The 7,383-nt window shown below is 35.9% G+C and overlaps 1 pseudogene across 1 annotated transcript; it reads left to right on the top strand.

Annotated features, from left to right (window-relative positions):
- The first annotated feature begins 2,369 nt into the window (after positions 1-2,369).
- LOC147518377 (perakine reductase-like) lies at positions 2,370-6,399 on the top strand (annotated as a pseudogene). Its single transcript, XR_015211781.1, has 7 exons — positions 2,370-2,731; positions 2,898-3,068; positions 3,346-3,549; positions 3,643-3,815; positions 4,226-4,322; positions 4,438-4,586; positions 6,052-6,399. The product of XR_015211781.1 is annotated as a perakine reductase-like (transcript).
- Positions 6,400-7,383: the final 984 nt, after the last annotated feature.

Raw genomic sequence — 7,383 nt, 5'->3', positions numbered from 1 at the left:
GTGCTTATCTTGAATGTTGAAAGGCTAAGTGTTGGTTTTAAGGAGTTAAATGTTGAGATGATAAAGTCAAGTAGACGTCCATGAAAATTGTATTGATCGCTCAGGTGTGCCTATCTTATATCTTGAACGTTGAAAGGTTAAGTGTTAAGGAGTTAAATGTTGATATGTCATAGTATAAATTACACACCAAAGTCATAAACAAATGTCAAAATTTATCAAAACTTTGTAACGTTATGGGAGTAGCATATTTTAATTGGATATTGCTTCATCTAAAATTCCGTCGGCTCTATAATAAGTCTCAAAAAAATCTCTTAAAGACTAATTTTAATTTATACTTTCATTTTTTTTTTCCCTTTCTAGCAATTGCTTCCAATTTAGAATGTTATGTTATGTCGCATTTAGTGCTATTGAATTTTTAGCAGGCACAATACATGCATGGTGCCTACCATAAGGTATAACAATAGGATTATTTCCCCATGAGCCAACATGAGCTCATGGGTTTTTTTTAACAACCGAAAGGAAAACTGACCTAACCAAGGATGTACCGATCATGACAACTCCAAAGAATCTGAAGGCAAGCAATGAAGCAATATCAATATACCATGTCCAAGAAGTAGTACCATATATGTAGTCATGTACTAGGAATGAAGAAGACTAGGTGCACTTATCGTTAATGATGGTGTGTTACTATTTATTACCAACAATTACTAATTTAACAAGAAATGGATAGCAAGCCCAGCCAACAGCGGGCTGATTTGCTAGCACATTATAAAATTATGTTATTATTGTTATTTTCATTGAAAATTATGTTTGCATATGGATAGGTATCGAATTGAACTAGACACAGACGAGCGTTATAAAAATAATTAAATAGATAAATGTTTACACTTGGCGTTAATGATGGTGTGTTATTATTTGTTACTGATTATTACTAATTTAACAAGAAATATATAGCAAGCCCAGCCATCGGCAGGCAGATTTGCTATTCTCAATGAATAAAACAACTGGTGAAAATATTACCACGTATTCAATATACAAATGGGCTCATGCCTTAAGCACATCAACCAAAATAAAAACCCTGAAAATTAATAGGCCGGATATAATAGGTTTTGAAATAGCAGGCTCGACCACTGGTCGGGCTGCATGGCTAGTTGTAGAGTGTATTAGACTATTGATCCTTTCACTTTGTCAAAAACTACAAATATATAGCTAGTCAGTTGAGACTTGAGAGTGCAATGTGAAGTGAAAATATTTGGATTTGATTACTAGTGTGTTGAAGATCATTCGTCATAAAAAAAAGCGATTATTTTTTTGTTACTGAATTTGTTAAATATTAATAATGGACTATTGTACATTGAACTTTCTTATGTTTATCCAAAATTCTGCCATTCATTTGGTGAGTTCTCGGATTACGTAGAAATGATAGAATATTAGAAAAATACTTGGAATTGTTCAATGTATGTGGGAGATGTACTTTGGCTAAATTTTTAGCCAAAATCACCATTATTTCCCCACAGGGTTGTCGAGGTAATGAACATGTTTTTAGTTTTCTCTTCACTTAAAAAAGAAAGAAATGACATTTTTTTTGTATCTAAATTTCTCAAGTTTCTTAATTATTTATGAGATAGTGGGCAATGATGTTAGAAAAATGGATTTGTACAAATCCATTGAGATATGAACGAGTAATTTGTCTCTCAAGTTACCCCACTTGAGATGAAATAGGTTTCACTTGAAACAGTACGTAAAGAGAAAAAAACATTTTTGAAATGATACATTGGTTCGAAACAGTGCATTATGCCGAAAAAAATGTGACATTTCGAAATAGGCACTGGTTCGAAACAGTGCTTTATAGCGAAATGGTACGTCGTTTTGAAACATATGACTTTTTAAAGAGGTGTCTAACTTTTTCAAAGAGTCACTGTGCTGTTTCGAAAAGACACTTTTCACCTATAAATAGTGGATGAATTTGGAGAGAAAGACACCAGATCACACATTTCTAATATTTCTCTTCTCTCTCTGTTCTTAGTCAAATACTATGTTGTGTTCGGTGATTCTATAGAATTGAAATGCTAGCTTTCAGGAAATCCATTTTATTTTGAGAGACAGTTTCAACCTTTAAGCACTGTGAGGGAGAAAATCTGTTTTAAAGACATAGTGTATACATTAGGCTCGGATTTAACTAAACAAAAAATTTGTGTGGTTTAGTAATTGGTAAAGAATAAGTAAAATTAATTTATATATTCCTAACAAACGGTTCCTAGTTTATTTATTTACTAGTATTTATTTATATGGTAAACTGCACCTACCCCGTGAGTTTTTGGATCCCCCGTGTGACTCGTGAAAAGCAATGTTTATTTATTAGATAGGTTTATTTGAAGCATGAATTGAGAAATAGTACGTGGGCAATGGCTGGTAAAAAACATAAAAAAGAAATAACATATTTGGTCTTAAAATCGTTACTGTGAATGAGCATTAATGGCTGGTTGTTGAAGTTATTAATTGAGAAATAATGCAGGAGTAGGTGGAAGGGTGTACATAGAACTATAGAAGTAAAGATGTCCCAATCCAATAACAGGATTAGTTGGTGAAATTTTATTGCTTCGTGCTACACTGGGTTGAGCAATTGAGAGCCAAATATACAGAGTCGTAAGTTAGTTTTTGAAAAGAAAAGATGGAGGACGAGTGTCCAATTCAAGTTCCAAGAGTCAAGTTAGGAAGCCAAGGATTAGAAGTAAGCTAATTTCCTCTCATGAATATACTTAAGTAGCAGTTGATAAATTTATTTGATTGTTACTACTAGGATGAGAATTAGAGTAGTTAACTTTTCTCTTATAAGATCAGATACCCATACGAGAATTTTGATTGGAAAAACAAATAATTCCATGAAACGGTTGCAGGTTTCAAGGTTGGGCTTTGGCTGTGGTGGGCTCTCTGGAGCATACAATGCACCCCTCTCCCATGAAGCTGGGTGTGCCGTAATCAGGGATGCTTTTAATAAAGGAATCACTCTTTTTGATACAGCAGATGTATATGGATCTAACTATGACAATGAAATCATGGTTGGGAAGGTAATATTCTTAAACTTGGATCAGAACAAGTAAGAAAGTATAGGGCCAGGCAGTCAAAGTGGATAATATTTAAATAATTCGCATTCTAGTATTGCCTTGGTGTATAGCAGCAACAATTTTTGTTTTAGGCATATATCATTTGAAGCATGAAAGTACAAGGCTTAGAATTACATGGAAGTAGAAATCTCTTGGTGTTTGTTTATCCTTGAGGCTAACAAAATTACAATCTCTTTCTTGTTTTCTATATGTTCAAAAGAGTTTGGGTTACTATCTGCAGGCTTTGAAACACCTTCCTCGAGATAAGATTCAGTTAGCAACAAAATTTGGCATAGGCATGCTTGAGGGAGGTGGATATGGGGTTATAGGTACCCCTGAATATGTACGTAAATGTTGTGAAGCTAGTCTTAAGCGCCTAGAAGTAGATTACATAGATATTTACTATCAACACCGAGTGGATAAAACGGTGCCCATAGAAGACACGGTGAGAATTGCATACTTTTTCTGACTTTTCGTTACTACTTGAAATTGTACCTTGTTCATCTGCTGACAAATGATATAATGATACTGGAGTTAGATGGAGGAACTCAAAAGGTTGGTGGAAGAGGGAAAGGTTAGGTACGTAGGACTCTCTGAAGCTAGCCCGGACACAATAAGGAGGGCACATTCAGTTCACCCAATCACAGCTGTACAAATGGAGTATTCACTATGGACTCGCAATATTCAGGAAGAGATAATTCCGCTATGCCGGTTTGCTCATATCTTGCTTCCAGTAGTTTGCATTCTTGAAATAAAACCATTGTGCATAAGACTACTAGATCCACTTCTGTCATTTTTTACATGATTTTAAAACATCAATAGAAGTCAATATAATAGAGATAATTCATGAGTTCATTTTAGGTTTCATCAAACTGTTGAGGTGGCACTTAACTAAATGATTTTCCGCAGTTTCATGCTTAGTATTTTAGACTTTGTTCATTCCTGTTTCGTGTAATGGCATAAACGGAGAATTAGGAGCTGATATGAAGGTGTCTAACAGATAATTAAGAAATCCTGTCATCCCTCCTCCACAATTAGCTGGTATAAGGCTTTTGTTGCGATGATTATTTTTAGGTTGTGTAATTCCGGATTTTTGTCTCATGTTGCCTCTTGCCTTCCAGACAACTTGGTATTGGGATAGTTGCATATAGCCCTCTTGGACGTGGATTCTTTGGTGGAAAGGCTGTTGTGGAGCGCCTGCCTGAAAAAAGCAAATTGGTATTATGCTGTATCTTCTGCTCAAATCTTTAAAAGTTTGTTTATATTCTTTCCACATATTTTGGCATTGAAATTTGGTCTCCTTACTTCAATTGCAATTTCTTTTTGATAATAGGTTAGCCATCCCAGGTATAAAGGAGCAAACTTAGACAAGAACAAACTTCTGTATACCCGTGTTGCGAACTTGGCTGCTAAGCATGGTTGCACCCCTCCAAGAACTAGCTTTAGCATGGATTCTTAATCAAAATGTTGTTCCAATCCCAGGTAAAGGCCTCTCTATTTATGTTTACACATCTCAATTTTGTTTTGAAATCTGTTACTATTGAGTATTACTAAATTAACCTGAAGAGAACAACAAGGGAAAAGTGAACATAAAATCAAGCAGCCTGAAGCTCTTAATATAGTAAATGGAGCAACACAGTTTGAGGAATAAATTGGAAATTGTCCTGAATTTTGTAATACAGATCTATCATTCTCTACAAAAGTGTTAAAAGTCTATAATGGATTCTCAATGACTAAAACACTAAAAGGGGTAATGTACTATTCGAAAAGTGCACTTTGGTACAATGTACTATTTTTTGTACCAATTTATACAATGTACTATCTCAATTTGATCAATTGATACAATGACTCTAATTCATGCCAAATTAGACTGCCGGAGTGATGACGTGTCAGGTGAAGAAAAAACCTTAAATTAAAAAAACTCTAAATTAAAACACAAAATTGTAAAGAGAGGTAAAATAAGATTTGAATACAATGAAAATGTGAAAACTTACTTCAATTGATGTTGAAGTGATCTTGAATTGCTTGTCAATTTCAAGGGTTTTGTTTTCACCTGACACATCATCACTCCGGCAGTCTAATTTGGCATGACTTAGAGTCTTTGTATCAATTGGTCAAATTGAGATAGTACATTGCATAAATTGGTACAAAAAATAGTACATTGTACCAAAGTGCCCTTTTTGAATAGTACATTGCCCTTCTTAGTGTTTTAGTCTATTACTAAATTAAACTGAAGAGAACAACAAGGGAAAAGTGAACATAAAATCAAGCAGCCTGAAGCCCTTAATATAGTAAATGGAGCAATGCAGTATGAGGAATAAATTGGAAGTTGTCCTGAATTTTGTAATACAAATCTATCATTCTCTACGAAAGTGTTAAAAGTCTATAATGGATTACTCCACCAGCTTACCACTTGAACTAGTATTCTTCCTAGTACACTAGAACTGGAAAATTAGCTGTGTTCCTATTTTCTTTAAGAAGCCATAGCAGAATGCAGAGTAGGCTTGTAAGTCATTATATTTGCATGCTAATGGATGCTTCAGTGATTTTCTTACCTTCTCTGACCGACCAATTTGAGCTTTGTGATACTCCACGTCTCCACAAGGGGTTATAGTCCTACTTCGAATAGAAAACTGTTCTAGTCTTCTAGATCCTGGACATGTTGTAATGGATCAAGCACTCACTTGCTTCGAACATTTTCTGAAGAAATTCCCAAACCAATCATGGGCTTTAGGCCTGAGGGTGAGGGAAGACCGAGTCAACACGTGGTTACAAGCTTACAAAGTTACAGCCTTACAGACTTTGCTTCATTTGTGAAAATAAACTTGGTGGAAGTATTCCTGCCGGAGCAGATATAGGATGTTTCGTGTTAATGCTCAGCAATATAAAATTACTGTATGTTTTCAGTTTTCTTGTTCAATGCTACTTTGTCGTTCTGTGTTTGTAGGGACAACCAAGATTAAGAACCTGGATAATAACCTTGGCTCCTTGAAAGTAAAGCTCACACCAGAGGACTTGAAAGAACTTTCAGATGCAGTGCCCATGGATGAGGTGGGCGGGCAAAGAGATTATGGACTCATGACTGAATATAATTGGGAGTTTGCAAACACACCACCAAAGAAGCTAGTTACGAGCTTCAGTGTACTGGAGTAAGCATGGACGAGTTTCCAAGTGTTTCAGCTCTTATGTGGCTTGATTACTTGAGAACAATATACATACTACTCGGTTGTAAGATTGAACATTTCTAATAATTATGCTAGGCCAATGGTATTACATCAAGATTAATTTTGTAAAATGCAAGTGTTTGCTGTATTGGCATACTGCGCACAGGGAATGCAGGCCAATCATCGACAGTAGTAGATATAAGTTATACCAGGTAATGATGATCATATAGAAGTTACATGATCATTCTAAAAAACTGGCCTCTTGTGGAGCTTGGAATGGGAAAGACTTGGCTAGTGAACTCTTGCTAAACCTATGCCTTATGCTTTGCCTAACTTCTATTTCTTAAGATCAGCTGATACTGAATGAATAGCTCGTATAGAAGTTAATTAATCAAATTTGACTGTAGATGTCAACGTTCGTTCGGTCTAGTTATAAATATTTTCACGTCCAAAATTTCATGGGATACAGGTTTCCAATTTTCTGTGGGAGAATTATAGGATTTTGCAGCTGTGGTGACTGGTGATTAAAGTAATCATGAACAGAAGGTAGCCAAAACTCAGGCATAGCCTACAACAACTATGAAGGCAGAGCTCAGGGCACTAGAGGTAGTCTAATGTGATCATCTCATTTGTTCTCCTTCTAGACAATGCCGTTCGCCCCCTCTTAGCTTTTCTAGTATAAAGCAAGCCGATTACAGGCACGCGTATTCCTAAGTCCGAACTCCTGAAGGGTGACAACAATTTAAGCCCATATTCTGGCCCAATGGCTCAGTGGATACTCAAATGGGCTAGTTGATGAAAGAGAGGCACAATTCTGGCCCAATGGGCAAGTGCATAACAATTTAAGTCGAAGTAATCGAGTTCACTGAACATTCCGGAGTCATTCATTGTGGAGGCGTGGAGCGCGCATAGATTCCATGGAGAGCTGAGAGCTGCGAGCCTGAATTAAACAAACTAAAGATCTTTTTCTGTTATTTACGCGCAACAAAAGTAAAAACAACTTATACGCATGCGAGGAACATACAAAGTCCATTGCAACACGAGAACACGACTCCCTTGTGTAGTTTTTATTGCTTATAGAGACGAAATGTACCCTACATAGTTTTATGTTGTGC

Source organism: Coptis chinensis, chromosome 2 (genome assembly GCF_015680905.1).
Source record: "Coptis chinensis isolate HL-2020 chromosome 2, ASM1568090v1, whole genome shotgun sequence".
Classification (NCBI taxonomy): Eukaryota; Viridiplantae; Streptophyta; class Magnoliopsida; order Ranunculales; family Ranunculaceae; genus Coptis; species Coptis chinensis.
This window is presented reverse-complemented; position numbering and strand designations above follow the sequence as displayed.